General features: G+C 41.2%; 2 long non-coding RNA genes across 4 annotated transcripts; one reads left to right on the top strand and one right to left on the bottom strand.

Moving 5' to 3' along the window:
• Positions 1 to 3,940: 3,940 nt before the first annotated feature.
• LOC143521741 (uncharacterized) lies at positions 3,941 to 8,799 on the top strand. Its single transcript, XR_013132823.1, has 4 exons — positions 3,941 to 5,334; positions 6,420 to 6,503; positions 7,034 to 7,166; positions 8,633 to 8,799. It is a non-coding gene; the product is annotated as an uncharacterized LOC143521741 (long non-coding RNA).
• A 742-nt stretch (positions 8,800 to 9,541) lies between these two features.
• On the bottom strand, positions 9,542 to 15,661 carry LOC143521740 (uncharacterized). 3 transcript variants are annotated; one of them, XR_013132821.1, is made up of 4 exons: positions 14,061 to 15,661; positions 12,070 to 12,720; positions 11,311 to 11,346; positions 9,551 to 11,141 (listed from the first exon to the last, which is right to left on the bottom strand). It is a non-coding gene; the product is annotated as an uncharacterized LOC143521740 (long non-coding RNA). The 3 variants fall into 3 exon arrangements; XR_013132822.1 differs by having other exon boundaries at positions 9,542 to 11,141; positions 11,311 to 12,720; positions 15,162 to 15,661; XR_013132820.1 differs by having other exon boundaries at positions 9,543 to 11,141; positions 11,311 to 12,720.
• Between the last annotated feature and the right edge of the window lie 737 nt (positions 15,662 to 16,398).

Raw genomic sequence — 16,398 nt, 5'->3', positions numbered from 1 at the left:
GGGCCATGGTAGGACAGCTCCACTGGCCCTCCTCCTCCTCTTCCTCCTCCTCTCACACGCAGCCATCTGACTGGCAGTCCTCTGCTTCCTGAAACTGCTTCTTGCACTTTCCTCCTTTCCTCTACCAAGTCCATGTATGGTAAGAGACTGACACAGGAGAAAAGGAGGAGGTGCAGCTGAGAACAGTCAAGGCCCCAGTGGTAAAATTAACTCGAGCACAACTATTTACTGAGGAGCAGCATATTAAATACAGGAGAGAAATATGAACATTTGAAGAAAATAATAATACTCTTGTTTAAGTTGTATAATGTACTAATAAATCTATTATATTGCCCCATATGACTTGAGCTAACTCGTAGCATGTGCAGTGTCCTCTTGAGGATCCCATTAAATAACTAGTAAGTAAAATGTAGACCATGTAGCCTATGTGTATTGTCATGCGAGTCTAATAATGTAAATCAGAGAACCTTTCTCCAGGTTTTGGCAATGTTTGTGTTGCTTTCCTCTACAAAACTCCAAGATGACAGGACTGAGAGAGTTAATATTTTTGGTATGGGTTAGTTCAACTCCTACTTGGCATGTCTTGGCTGGTATGAGACTCCAGCGAGAATTCTCTGAAAACCCACCACCATGTCAGAAGGCCTAGTGCTCTACAGCTTGTTTCTGTGCTTAGACATGATCATCAGCGTTTAAGAAAAAACTACATTTGTGAACATGCACACACGAACCTCTAATTTTCACAGGAAAATTAGCATTAGTATTCCTTCATTGGGGAAACCTGCTTGATTAGACGTGTGTTATCCACGTTCTTTTACTGCGTTACATTAACGATGGGTTAACGCTGCCATTTTGTAATCTTTACTGGAATTTACTGATAATTACGAGGATAGAGTTAGGCCATTAACACCAGTGAAAACATTGGGATCGCTCTGTATCCATTTGAATTAAAACCCACAAATCTAAAGAACACAGCAGTTAAAAGAAAATGCAGACATCATAAACCACATTTCACTGATATCTATGACTTTTAAACTCCAGTTCCGATGTTACTTGTAGATTGTATGAGGCCTGTACTGGCGTCTTGTCTGCTGTCGTTGCTGTCTAATAACCGCATTAGTGTACTTTGGGGGTTTATTTTATGAGCCGAGTAAACTGAAACACGACACCAAGGTGAAATTTAAAAAATAAAAAACGGAGCCGCAAGAAGTCAGCGGGAACTGCATAAATGAGCACGCCATTATTCCGCGGCCGTCCGGATCCATGTCTGGAGTTTGCTCCATCTCTTCGTTTTCCCCTGGCAACCGGCACTTGCGCAGTGTCAGGTTTCTCCGTCCTTGCCTCCTACACAGTCCGCCATTTCGCATTATCCCCGGACGACAGTTTTCGCTCACTGTGTCATGGTGGAACAACAATATGATGGTGTCAGTCTTCTGCGTGTAGCTGCACTGCCGGGCAGTTCACGAAGCCAAAAGGCGGCCTTAGTGAATGTTTTTTAGAGTACAAAACTGTATTGATGGGTGGGATTATTAACTTTATTACAAATAATCTTGTTTAATGTTTGGTCAGTTTTCTTTAATTATGACTGATTTCATTGGAAGCATACATTTACACGGAGCTTTTTAAACATTAAGCCCACCTCTCCCATTTTCGTGCCATTGGTCCGCTTCTGTCTTCAATGTGCGCAGGTGTCTTGCAGTTGTGCGCCGGCTAAGACCGGTGCTCTGTAAGGACATGTGTTTAACAGACTTTTACGGTATCCTTTCAAGTTATAATAAATACAAGACGTGTATATGATGGGTATAATTCAGTGAAATTCTGCAATAGCCCAATTAAACCCGAGAATGATTGGGTATCTGCCTATTCTTGCAGTGTGCTTTACCTTAGGGTATCATCAGAAATAGGTTACTCCTCACTGCAGTCTACTGCTGCAGTAAGAAACACCATTCCTCTAACAAAACAATTAGGTTATGGGCGGCAACCTTGAAGTCATCTTGATGAAATCTCATTAATCCTCCATTAACAGCAACAATGCATATGCAACAAAACTGCATGTTTCCTGTTACAACGTTTGTAAAGGGGAACAATGTAAGCTCATCCTCATTAACGATATACTAATCACACATTATCGCCATGAAGCACATTGAAACCTTCCTATAAAGTCACTGAAAATGCTGGAAGTTGTTAAGTGGGTAAGTATTAACAGCAAAGATACATTAAATCTTTGTGATGATCCCTGTATCCCTGTAGTATTCTACTTCAGTGGTATCTTTGACTCTAACCTACTGTGCTGGCTAAGATATATTATATGGATTTATGACCAAGCAAGTCACTTTGTAAGTCACTCTGAATAAGAATGTGTGCTAAATCCTGTAAGTGTAAATGAAATCACATGTTCTTTCTGGGGTTTTGCAGGCACAGTGTTAGAAAGGCCTTTCTACCCTTCTCATTTTGTCTCAACAGGCAGGATTTAGAAATACTTGAAAAAGTACATGACTTGTTATTTATAAGCACTATCAAAAGCGAGGTAGAGATTAATTTACTACATAAAATCTAAAAGTGATTCACAGGTGTGGGTGCCTCATTATAGGAATTTCTTAGTATAAACGTGACCGTTGCTAAGTGTTTCAGAGTAGCTAGTCTGGGTGTGGTGACATGTTGCTCTAAAAAGTGATTGCATAATGAGAGCTAAAATATCTAATGCTGGAGGAGGTTCAGATGGAGGTTCTGGCCAGAGAACAATATCTTATGCAGTTTTACTAATGCTCCACTAGATGGCAGCAACCTACAACAAGCAATCTCTGTTGTAGCATCGTGTACCTCATCAGTCATTACCGTGACCTTACACGGTCATTTCAGAAGTACAGACTAATTTTATTTTTGCAGACTAGCTCATTGCAACAATCATTGCAAGCCTTTTTTGTTCAGGATTTTAAGTCTACATCCATAAGCATCATATTTATAACAGAACCCAGGAAATACCTTGTACCCTAGTTTGAGGTCTTTACTATTACACCATATGACAAAAATGCTGGTTTCTGTCTTGATGTTCAAAACATGCTAGGTGCACTATATAAGCACTCTCTCTCTCTCTCTCTCTCTCTCTCTCTCTCTCTCTCTCTCTCTCTCTCTCTCTCTCTCTCTCTCTCTCTCTCTCTCTCTCTGTCTCGATGTTCAAAACATGCTAGGTGCACTATATAAGCACCTAAGAGTAAAGCTGCATTTTAGTTACATTTTTAATGCCATTTCATATGTTTGAATGAATAATCAAAATGAGGCCATGAAAATTGCACAGCCCTGTGTAGCCAGTTAATAATGTATGACGTTAAGGGTTCCATACATTAATAAAAAAATCCATATAACATCACATACATTAGATGTTCTCTTCTCTTTTTATTATTTTTTTATATTTTTTACAACATGGGTCTTAAAATGTGCTATCAGCTGGTCTGTTTTACCCATGAAACTCTTCTGAAAAGGTACAGAACAGTAAAGGTTTTATTTTGTTTGCAAATATTCATATAAGCAGTTTGCATGTGTAAAGAATGAACCGCTTTACCAAGTTGTAATGACAGTAGTTTTTAGATGCTTGAGTACCTTAAAATATAGAGCTGTCAGCAGCCAGCCAGCAGATTGGCATGGGTACCCCCCTCCTGGAGTCTTTCTTTGCTCTAACACACTTGATATGACTGATAAAGCCTGATCATTAGTTCACTTGAGTGCATTAGAGCAGGAAACACATTAAAGTCTTTAGTGCAGCAGTCCTCCAGGACTGGAATCACCCAGCCCTCTCTTCCAGAAACATGTTCGACAGGGCATTCTGTCACTAAAGCAATCATGGATTCAGCTCAGTGTCATCAAAATGTTACACGTGAAGCCAGATACCAGTCCTGCCCACGTGTCTGTCCTTGAGTTAAAGCTAACATGTTTCCTCAGTGTTATTCACTAAAAATATCTAAACTAGTAATAGGCCAACTGCCTGATGTGCACTGTTCAATCTGCTCCCTGCACTAGCCCACTGAGATGAGTCCTTGTCAGCATGCTGACAGTGTAGTAATGAGCATTACTTATCCTGCCAGTAGAGGACGTTATAGCTCTGATGATAGGAGGATCTGCTCTTGGCTGCTGTCCTGGTGTCCTCTTTGACCTCCGTGTCCCTGAGTATAGTCCTCTCATCAGTACCTCACTACTGACAGTGTACATGCCCTTTTCCCTGAAGTACCACACACTGTATCAGACATCAAACACAACAGGACACTATAAATGGAGCTCAGGTATTGTATGGCCTCAGGTTCTTATGTTGTAGGTAAAGGTCATTGAACTGGCCTAGCTTTGGATACTTCTATCGATGTCATTTCCTGCCCTGTGTGTGTGAGGTGAGCAGATCAGAGCAGGGCTGTCTGTGCCTACGTGCTCTGAAATGGACAGTTATGTCTGTGATGGACAGTGTATCCAATCATCTCAGAGTCAGAATCAGTCCACAGCTTACAGAGAGAGGGACAGAGAGAGAGAGAATTTCAGTCTGCTGTCAAAATTCACCTCTGTTTACGCATACGGTATCACTGTTCTTATGCTGTGTATCTTCTGTGAAATCTGAAATCAGTTCTGTTTCTCAGCACTAGGAGATCCTGCAGAGACTTGGTTACTTATTCAAGCCTGAGGGGCCAGTCTCTCCTTTTTGCATGTTCTTGTAGGCAGACGAGGCGTTATTTACTCTCAGCAGCTGTTATTGTTCCCTTATCCTCATGTATGCCAGCATGTCTCGGATTGTCTGAAGTGCAGACATACACGTTAGGACAAGACACGGCCAGGCTGAAAACATTCCTAACATTAGCAGTGGCTCATGGCGTGCTCTCAGGACATACCTCCAGAGAACGCCTTAGACACACTTGTAACTCACCAGGGTGTGTTCTTAGTCTGTTTTGCTACTATACCTGTTTTCTACTTTCTAAATTATTTTAAGCATATATACACATTAGACACCAGCTGCAATGCTCTTTAAATGTTATGATCATAAAGCATGTAGTACTTGAACACTGTAGTGTTTAGTCAAAATAATACAGTAAGACATATTGATTAAAACAGTAGTTTTCCCTTAATTGAATGTCGCTGAATCTATGGAGTGTTATAAGCTCACTAGGCTCTGAAGCAGAAAAGGACAGCCTCAGCACGGCATGCCAACTTGCTGTTTATTTTATTCTTTTTATAAACCTGCCAAGGTTAAAGTCCTCATTGCGTCTGTGTGCTGTTTGAGGGAAGGCTGCAGTCATTATATCACAGCTGTTCCGGGGGGACCTGGTGTGTAGTGAAAGGCAAACCTCTCTCTTTAACTAAGAGGTATGAACATTTCCATTCAAGCAAAATGCTGAGCTGGTGAGCCTGCATCATCGTTTGTTTACGTTTAGCTGATGAGTTGTTGAGGCGTAAGAGATTCATTGCTTCCACTATGGCTAATTTTAGTATCATTACCACCCAATGCTGTGCTTATTACTTACAAGCACTGTTAACACTACTTTAACCTCTCATTTTAGTCACTGAGTGTTTACACTAAGATCTAATGGAGCACTATCATAACTACATATTTCATATTTTGTATGTGCACAATGCACAAACCTTTCAGTGTTGGCTCATCTTACATTTCAAACTGGCTGGTAATAGTCTAGTTGGACGGAGTGGACAGTACATATCAGGTTCTGATATGGAAAATGTTCCATTATAATACATTAGCTAAGCGCTCAATTCTATTTTTTTCCTGAGCAGATCATAGAAGTAACTCTGAGTACATTATAGAATCTTTCAGGCTCCTTGTGTATCAGTATGAATGAACAATCAACATGGCTTCTTCACCTTGACTGGTCGACTCATGGTAACGTTTGAGTCTCCATAGTCTCCTGATACGTTAATTATGTGATGCAGTGGCTGATTGACTCACTGAAGAAGGTTCATGTCAGTCAAATATGGATCACTGACTTGAGCAGCTTGCAAATTAATTGAAAAAACAGCACTGGGCACTGATCACACTCCACAGCTAGTCTAAAACAGGTAGTCTAAATGCAGGGATCAAATAATTATTTTCACTGTTGCTGAAGTGCTCTGTCCACAAATCACAAATGACATTTGCATGTATAGTCTCTAAAATTAAGTTTGAATTAAACTCACTCAATCAACCACAACTGAAGAGTGCTGAAAATAAAACTGGGTATTAGTTCTACATTCTACATAGTTCTACAAATTCTACATATTTGATCTGCTATTCTAGAGTAACTGTAAGCCAGCACAGGGTAGGGCCTTCAACCATCTGTCTTTCATGAATCTGAAGAGGAGAATCACCAGGATCCACGTTTATGAAGCACATGTTTTAATCTACAGCTGTGTGGCATCTAGATAAATATAATGAATCTTCAATGTTTTGCTCTCTGAAGCATAAAGGTGACCCACAGAGCTCAGAGCAGCAGATGTTTGAACAACCCAGCGCTTTCTAAGAACCTACTGAAGATCACTAAAGGGCAAGTGGCAGATATACTTATGCAGCTGTAGATACACACACACACACACACACAGCTTTTCTGCTGCACTTTCTCAAACCTACGTCGAAATACCTTGTACCTTTAATTTGACATCAATATGAATTAATATGCATGCTTAAGACAGACTTATTATGCTTCCTGTTATTATACTTTATACTATTTAAAGTATAATATATTTAGGCCCTTATCATCTGTATATTTATACTTTTTTGGAGGTGGCAAAATGTATCTATACATCATTGCATGCAAACAATGGAAAACGTCTCTGCCTGCAAACTGCCTTTTATAGAATGAGTGAAAATAGACTCTTACATGGTGTTTTCATGGCCCTGCACAGTGTGTTTTCATTTGTGTTGATAGAAGAGCAAAAATATATTTAGCTTCCCTCTGTCTTTTCTTTCTCTCACCCTCTGTCTCTCCCTCACCCTCTCTCTCTCTCTCTCTCTCTCTCTCTCTCTCTCTCTCTCTCGCTCTCTCTCTCTCGCTCTCTCTCTCTCGCTCTCTCGTAGTTCTTGGGTCAGATCCACAAAGAGCAACTCAGTTTCCCTTCAGCTGAGCCAACACTGTGGCAAAGGAACAATGTTCCAGTCATGTAGCAGTGAAGAGGAAGTAGGACAAACAAAGCACCTTTATCTGTGCCCGGTGAGAGCCACGCCCACCGACACGGCGGCCTGCCGCTCGCCGCCCTGCCGCTCGCCGCCCTGGCTTACATCAGCCCTGCGTGATGCTGGACCTCGAGGCATGACCTCGAGGTGGAGGGAAGGGCTTTCAGAACCACACCACTCCTCATCACCTGAATTCATTTCCAGCAGGTTCACTGGGCTCCCACGGCTCTGACTCTGAGTGACGCATGCATGAATAACAAAAATTGTGGCATGTCACATTTGGTCTAGTCTTTATCCGGATGACCTTTGAATATTAGACAAGTGCATGTTTTCTTCTCTGGTGGTTACATAAATATTAAATAAATGTTACATGCATAAACTAAGGACATTGTCCATTTACATTGCACATCACTACTTCATTACAAGAAACAATATGTACCATATTTTTGTCAATTGTGATTTTAACCCCAATCAAAATGTGTCCTCCGCATTTACCCATCTGTGCAGTTAGAACACACACACAAACACACACACACCAGTGATTACTAGGGGGCTGTGGTGCACACGTGCCCAGAGCAGTGGGCAGCCGTAGCCCGGCATGTTGGGGGGGGGGGGGGGGGGGGGGGGGGGGGCAGTTGGGGTTAGGTGTCTGCTCAAGGGCACCTCAGTCATGACCTCAGGCCTGAGAATCGAACCCACAACCCTCCGGTCACAAGACTGGTAACCACCAGACCAGACAATATGCCTTTGCCCACTTATTATATTGTCTACTATATTGGACGTTTGTGAGTGTTTAGTCAGACTATAGCTCTTGTATGGCTGGTATAGTGTTTGCCATTCAAAAACCAACAGTGTTCCTGCAATCCAAAACTTACTTTTGAAGGACTAGTGGAAATTGTAGATAGATTGATTATACACTGACTATACACTGATTATACACTGACTACACACCGGCTATATACTGACGTTACTTTGAGTATACAGTGGCTTTACACTACTATACACTGGAAACACAATGGCTTAACACTGACTATACACTGACTGTACTCTGTAACTATACCCTGGCTATACACTGACTGTGCTCTCAGTATACACTGACTACACACTGTAACTGTAGACCTGCAAGCTGTTCCAACTACATATAGTAGCCTCACCTGCACTTTACAGTACAGTACACAGCACAGTATACTTTACAGTAGTTCCCTATATGCAGTACATCCAAAAGACACTACTGAGTTGTAACTGCTCCAGATATTTACAAGGCAACTGCTGCTTAAATAAGAAATCCTGTTAATTACACTACATGTTCATCCGACAAATATCTGCTGCATTTATACTATTATATGTAATCTTGGGATATTCATGATTATGGTGTAACCAGGAACACCCAGTACAATAACAGCATAAACACAAGCCATTGGGTGTGAGACTTAGTTGGGTCATATTTGGTGGCCATTATACAATTTACCTTCAATCCCTGTTAACTGCTGTGATTTGCTCCAGCTCTGCGGTGAGACGGCGAGTGAACCACGACCTCCCACCCACGTGTCTGAACATGCCGCTCAGAGGCACGCAGCACGGCCTAGCTGAGATGTCACATGACTACTGGCATCGACACTGAGGATGAGGGGCTCACATGAGTGGTCTTCATCACTGCTTCTGCCCTGTCCTTTGCGGGGAGCGGGGGGGGGGGGGGGGGCGGCTGTTGGTTGGTGAGCTCACTTTTAAATGTAGCCCTGGGCTTTGCTGGGGAGCAGGAGTGTCTGATGTGGACAAGCAGTAATCTGACCCATGGTTCTCCAGCCAAGTCAGGGGGAGCCACAGCCCTGAACTCCACCTATTAGGGCAGATCTTAGAACAGATTTTCAGCATAATAAACTGTTTGCAGTGGGTGAGCGGATTACATGAACACATTTTAGAAAGAACTGAAGAAGGGGTGTTTTGTCTTTGAACTTTTATGAAAAGCCTGATGCCATATGCTAGACATGGATTTTCCATCTTTTCTAACTGGTGGGGCAAATCAATCGTCTATATTAAACCAGATTCAAACTGGTTTACCCACCCAACTGACCATTGGCAGTAAAAAAATATATCCCAACACAGTTCCCAATAGCCAAAAATAGCATTAGGAAAACCGCTGCTCCACACAAACACTATTGTGATGCAAGTGTTGATGTTGGTTGCCATGGCAGCAGCCAGCATCATTTCCCTCCTGAATAGCAGTTCTGCCCCTGTACCATCACACCCCTGTGCTTCATTACACCAGCATTAGTGCTTGAAATGGGATAGCATGATGTAATATTTGCTGGTAATGTCTCACATAAACCAAATGTTCACTCTGACAAGCTACTGTGTTAGATTGCTGTAACCACCAGAGAATAAATAGGTCAGTAATTGATTTGTAATATTAAAACTACATCCATTATCAGGCCTTTATGGACTGTAAGTGTATATTGCTTTGCAATGGACTTCAAAGCCTTGTGACTGTTATTTGACTATTTTGCCTGCTGGTGGGTCAGGCTGACAGGCCCCTGAGACCTGCAGCTTGTTTCCATCACGCTCAGAGTTTCCCTGAGCGTGAAGAGCGTTTAGGAGTGCCAGGGCGTGGTGGTGAGGGATGGGTTGCCATGTCCTGTCAGTTTGCTGCATCTAGAGGGAGGGAATGGTTATTGAGGATTTTTTTTCTTGCTATAATCACACCTGGACTGAAAAGAGCGGCTTTGTTTATTGTGAAAATTGCTTTATGAACATAATGTACATGATATAAATGAAATGGAATTCCTCCTTCATGCATGGCTGAGCATGCAGAGTAATGTGTGGGAACACACACAGAACTCTCTTCTCTCACTAGTGTCACTTAGCTTGGCCGTGGGGTGAGCTGAAGGGAAGGGTGTCCATAAGCTCCCCGGCCGAGGAGTGAGAGAGAACACACGGCCACACGAGGCCTGCATCCTCACCATCACCATGACATCACTACTGCTGAGTTACCAAGGAGACGTGAGACAGTTGGACCCACATAGGCATAAAATTGTCCCTTACGGGGAGACACGGGGAGACAGCTGAAATGTGACTGGCACTAAAATGACAAACATTTCTATTTGATTATACAATACAATCAGGCCTTTATTTTTTACAGCAATCATTTAGGTTGACTTTCCCCATATCATGATAACACAAACACTCCCATAATGGTATAGAGAGGGAATCAGTGTGTTGGTGGTACCCTCAGAGAAAACAACATATGTAATGTTAACATAAAACATTTTCTAGTTTATTATACACCACAAATAAAGGAATTAATTTAATACGTTAACAGCAGAACATTGGTATGAATTGAAACTGTGTGTCTGACACTGTGAGTATTGTACTCGCTGTAATGAGCATTTATCCATCACATTCATTAAAACAGTACGCTGATTCATCTACTCTTGTATGCCTTGACTGCTACTGTTTCACATGTGAAGTTATGTGGGGAGGCAGTGACGTGCCTGTAGACTTGTGAATTTTCTTGCATCCATCCATGCAAAAAACCAGGAAGAGCCCTTTGGTTATGGAAGATAAAAAGGCCAAATGTTTTAGTCACTAGCCATAATTACAGCGCAATTGTCTGCAATTTCCATCTCAGATTGCCACTTAGTGAAAAATGCCCCCTTTTTTGTCAGTTGCTTTTGATCGGGATGCATATACAAATGCAACCTGACAGTGATTTGGAACTGTTGTCAGCATCTTTTCCACTGGCTGAGCCAAAATCTCAACGCAGTGAAGCTACTAACGGATCATGCTCAATGCTCCACTTATGACTTACTCCAAAGGGGGCATGTTGGGAAGGCCCTATCAGCCCTAGACTCAATAACACAAAACAAAACCAGCACTACCCTTCAAAGAGTACCACATGCATGCAGATGTATCTTTCTAATAAATGTCGATGGGGAGCCACACAGTGTCAGGTCCTGGGTGTGTGCTTGCAAACCGCTTATGTCAAGATATTTCCAATGCCTTCCGCCATGTGGAGCTGGATTAAAGCATAAAAGGCATTGTGAAAAACTTACATACAGACTTACATACATTACATCTTTTTCTCTTTCTCCCTATCCCTCCTTTTTCTATTTGTCTGATTTTCTCTCACATTGTGTGTGTGTGTGGGTGTGTGTGTGCTTGCATTTTGGATTGTTGCCATCTACCTCTGGAAGTCTTGATAGGACCAGCCGAAAACGGACCTAGGAAGCAAAGAGCCACAGCCATTAGAGACTTGAGAAAGAACAGTATGGAGAGAAATTAGAGTGTATAAACCATGTGCATGTATACTGGGTGATGTAGCTGAAGGTATGTATTAAGAAGAGAGAATTATATAGATTTTATAGATAGTTTTATAGAAGTTTTATTAATGTCACTCATAAAAAGGAAGTTCCAGAATAGGCTTATTCTTGGTCAAATTAAAGTGAACTGCACTGTACTGCTCTGGCTTGAGTCACATCATTTTAAATAGTGAAACCAATCATCTCCATATGCGACATTCCATCAGTCATCTCCGGTGTATGCAACAATTCCCTCAGTCCTCTCCACACAAGCTTTGTGTATGTGTAGCATGCTGCCAATCACACGTGCTTATGAGACCAAAAATATTGTGTATGAGGAGGAAGTTAAATATAATACTTCCTCCTATAATAAGTAGTTATTGGGCACCAATATTACATATCCGCATAACAGAATGATAGTTGTTGGAAATGTGAACTTTAAAACAGAGATGCCCAATTCAAACTACTGCTACATGGAAATATCATATAGAGGAATAAATAAAATAAAATAAAATGTAAGAAAAATTTTACATGATGATAACATAATGTGCAAATTTATAGCAACTCATTCATACATTTCTCTTACTAATCTACTTAGATCCAATGCCAATGACAACCAAACAACTGTAATGAGAATTGACTTACCCAATTATACCAGAACAGTCAGAAAGGGCAGGGATCTCTATGCAGTTGTAATGATATAGTCCTACCACACTTCATGACAGCTTGCTGTGAACAGTCCTCTTACCTGTCACCCCTGAATGTGAGCTTGATACTGCGAGGGCAGCAGCTTTGTACGGCACCTAAAATGCTCAGTGCTCATCAGCGCCATCTAGGTACATACTCAGGAAAATCTGGTTGGTTCTTATATTGCTTAGGAGGAGGCGAGAACATTAAAATCTGCTGTTTATTTGCCAAATTGGCTTATTTTGAGAAATCAGAGAGGGATACAAAGGTGATGCATACATTTTCTATTATACTTATTTGAATGTACTGTGTGTTTACTTTGACAAAAGACTGTGATCATGGGAGCCATTGGGTAATGTAAATTCTGCCATTTCTGGTCATATCATATGTGCCAATGTTGTTTGAGAAACACCGATTTGAAAATCAACATGATGCAGTTGCTAGGCTGACAAGGGTAAAGCCTGTGAACCAATGACCTGTGGCCATTCTTCTTCCCCTGTAACACTTTGCGCAGGAAGTATGCACATCTCAGTCATCGGCTTCAATTCTGTTCTTTCAGTTTCACCTTTGAGCACACTGGGGAACCTTGGGTCTGTCTCCCGATCCAGCCTGCAACATAAGAGGTAAATAACAAGTAAATACGCAAATATGAAGTTAAGCAAAACTGAGAGGTTTCACAGCAGCTGACAGTACCCCTGCTCTATACACACTTGGTGAGTGCCTGGGGCAAGCTTCTAGCCTGCTCAATTATAAGTAAAGCACACACAACCTTGCCTCAGGACCAAGGGGTCATAGGGTCAAGCCCCTGCAATCTTTGTCACAATTGATTTTCTCCCATTGAACGTCACGCTTGGGAAATGTGTGTCTAACATCTCCCCACATCATGGATCACCCTGAGGAGAGGGTGGGGTGAAGTGTGACTCCTTCCTGTGTACCTTTTCCCTAACACCACTCCTCCACTCTAGAGTACCAGCTTGGTGGGGGGAGGGGGAGGTAACAAACGGGTGTGGGGGGGGGGGGAAAGCTCTCATGCAGTAATAATGGACATGCATCATGCGCCAGGCTATTCCTGGACTGATGTGTATTGTCAGCGTTTGTTTCTCTGAGGGAGGGGGAGCAGGAGACAGTGGTCACCCAGGCCCAGGGTGAAGAGGATGGCCTCTCTGCTGCTCTGCTGCCTCTGGGAAAGCTGTGGGTGCAGCTGCAGGAAAACAGAGGGCTATATTTAAATAAAAATGAAAAATGAGATGGGGGGGGGGGTGGAGTTTTGGCATTGCTACTACTACAGTGGAAGAGAAGGGGGGATAGGAGAAGAAAAGAGGGCCTGCTCTGCCTTGCCTGAAAAGGGCAGGGTTAAGGTTGTCTGAGGGAAACTAAGAATGCTTAATACAGAGACCAAAGAAATGTAAGATCAAAACCTTCATAACACTGGCATTTAACGCTGGCTCTCTGGGACCTGAAACACTAAAAATAACCACACTGCAAAATCTTCTATGCACTGCTTCTAAATATAATATTACTAAGTGGATTGGGTTTTTTTGTTTCTGTTTCTAAACCAGAAACAGATTTACATGTGGTGACTAAGATGTGTGATATAGGTTTAATACTTTGTACAAGACATTTTAAGAGCAACTTAAGTATCAGCTGTAGATTTACAGGATATATAGTATGGATATATATGAATGCCATAACATGGGTTGTTTTACCAAAATGTTTATTCAGTTTCACTATGCCTAAGCAGACAGCTTGTGCGCTGTTCGATATGTACATAAGTGCTTTATTGACATGGTGCATAATCTAAAAAATTGTACTGCATTGTCATTTCAAAATGTCATTAAAAAACATGTTACTATCAGTCTCCCATGAGTACCACATTTCACCAGACAAACAATAATAAATTATTATCTCACTAAATGTTTTCAAATAGTATATGTAGACTGGTTACTCACCCAGGCAGTCATTGTTCAGATACTGTATTTGATGTGAATAGCTAGTATTTTTATAAACACAGGGTCCCCTAGATCCCTCCCCTGAGGGCCTTTCAGAGTGCTCAGTGGTAATGAGATTGTCTTTGAGGTAGAGGGGGGGTGGGTTACTAAGTCGTAGCTTAGGAGAAGGGGGGCAACTGAACTGTGGGGGCCTACGTCTAGTTATGATCATGTGACATACAATACCAGACAGCAGCAAGACAGGGGGATTTCCAGTGAGGCTATTATTGTAGTTGACAAGAAAATAGTACTTATCGTAGGAATCAGAGATCCCAGATACTGCCCTCTCATGGCTTGTCTACAGACTAGCCTCTTTTTTTTTGGAGGGGGGGGGGGGGGGGGGTGTTAAACGGTTTCAGTTTAACAGTATAACTTAATTTGTTTCTCTTAGTCTTACCTTTCATATTATCTATTATAGATCAATTAATAAAGTAATGCTTCCGATTTTCAGTTTTGCCCAAGTCATAAGCAGGAGATGAAAAAGGTTTTAACTGTAAAATGTGCACACATATTTCCTTATTACGTTAACATCTAAAATTAATGTGCTAACCTGAGATAATGTTCCAATCTTAGAACAAAAACACATTGGTACATGGAGATAACTTTATAGTATTTAATAAAAGATATGCAGGACCTTTAGGTTGGCATTTGAGAACACTGCCTCTTCTAACTTATTCTCTTTCTCGGTGTTGTTATTCCGAAAATGCTAATATTTCTCCACCAGGGGGAGAACTAAATCAGGCAAGTGTGCATATAACAATCATATGAAATTACTCCGTCAACATGATGTCGACATAATAGTACGTCTCCTATTTAATGTATTAACTGATTCAATTATATTAACTAATGCAATTAAAACAATGACTATAAAAGTAAAAACAATTTCATAATCTAAACTCACTCTCACGCGCACGCACGTACACACACGTACTTACATATACATTAGCTACCCAGCTATGGGGACTAGTTTGACATGGATATACATCATTACCAGTTACATAAATAAATTTTATACTGCACTTTATAGACATCTGCATACTGAACGTACAAAGCCCCACGTACCGGACGAGCTTTAACTTAACATTTCTTTAAAATGAAAACATCCATATAGGTACTCAAATAAAGTGTTCCCTTCCACAGTAAAGTCGTTCAAACCATCGGAAGTAAACCTTGTAAAATGAGCTCTGTAGACAACCCAAGCCGTTTCATACATAAGATTCGATAATTTATGGTCAGTTTTGTAGACTACCGAATTTCAACGTGACACCTATACTGTATACGGGGTGGTCCCCGTAACAAGATCAATCTCTTCCTCACTGTTGTAACTGTTGATCCGTATTAAACGCAGCCTACTAAATTAATATTAAATGTTACTAGCCTCTGTATTCATGTATCCAACTCAGAATACACAGACCCCACGAATAGGCTATTTAGGAGTATCGTTAAAAAACTTCAGTCAACGAACGTAACACGTAATACTATTATGATACTCTATTCTTTACAGTGCAAACGTGGTTCCGAATGAACAAATCCCGCTCAATAGGAAACGCTTTCTTGGTCCGCCATACCAACTACAGATCACACACATTCCAGAGAGCGACACCCATCCCAGGTTTTCCAAGAGCCTTCGTCGAGGTGTTTCATTTGATGGACGTCCGTGAAATCCAATCAGCTCTCGCAAAGCGTCAAGACTGCGTTCGTTCCTCTCCATCATCCAATTGGGAGACTTCAAGACGCCATACGGCATTTTTATTTGGCCATCTTGGTGAGGAACTTTTTTCCCCTTTTCAAATTTTATTGTCAATATATTTCGTGAATTTCTCCTATACATTTGACATCAAAAGATGATGTCCACATAACTCCAAAAATGCACTCAAACTACTTTGTTTGAGCGACATATTCTATCTCTTTTATCAAAATTCATAGAGTCGTCCATATTGGTTGTTGCACCAATTATTCAAAATCAAGGAAAAAAAACTTCAATAAGCTTAATCTTCTGAGTGGTTATTCATTATTCAAACATTTTGATACAAAACCAATAAAACTGGTTATAGGTTAATTTTTCGACGTGTTCGTTCTCCTTTTTACAGTATTTTTCATTACTGTCTTGCACGTTTCAGGGTTAAATCTGACCTTTACAATGACTTAGGATCAGCTTCGTCCCACCCATATCTAATATTAGCCAAGGAAAGAAAAGCGACAAAACCGTTCTGAGATCGGAGGAAAATGGCATTTTCTACAAAGCATTCACTATGCACTAGCGTTTTCTCGCAAGGCCAATATTTTTTGGTGAGACGCT

Source organism: Brachyhypopomus gauderio, chromosome 8 (genome assembly GCF_052324685.1).
Source record: "Brachyhypopomus gauderio isolate BG-103 chromosome 8, BGAUD_0.2, whole genome shotgun sequence".
NCBI classification, from domain to species: Eukaryota; Metazoa; Chordata; class Actinopteri; order Gymnotiformes; family Hypopomidae; genus Brachyhypopomus; species Brachyhypopomus gauderio.
Note: the sequence above shows the minus strand (reverse complement) of the source record. Positions and strands in the feature narration are given on the sequence as shown.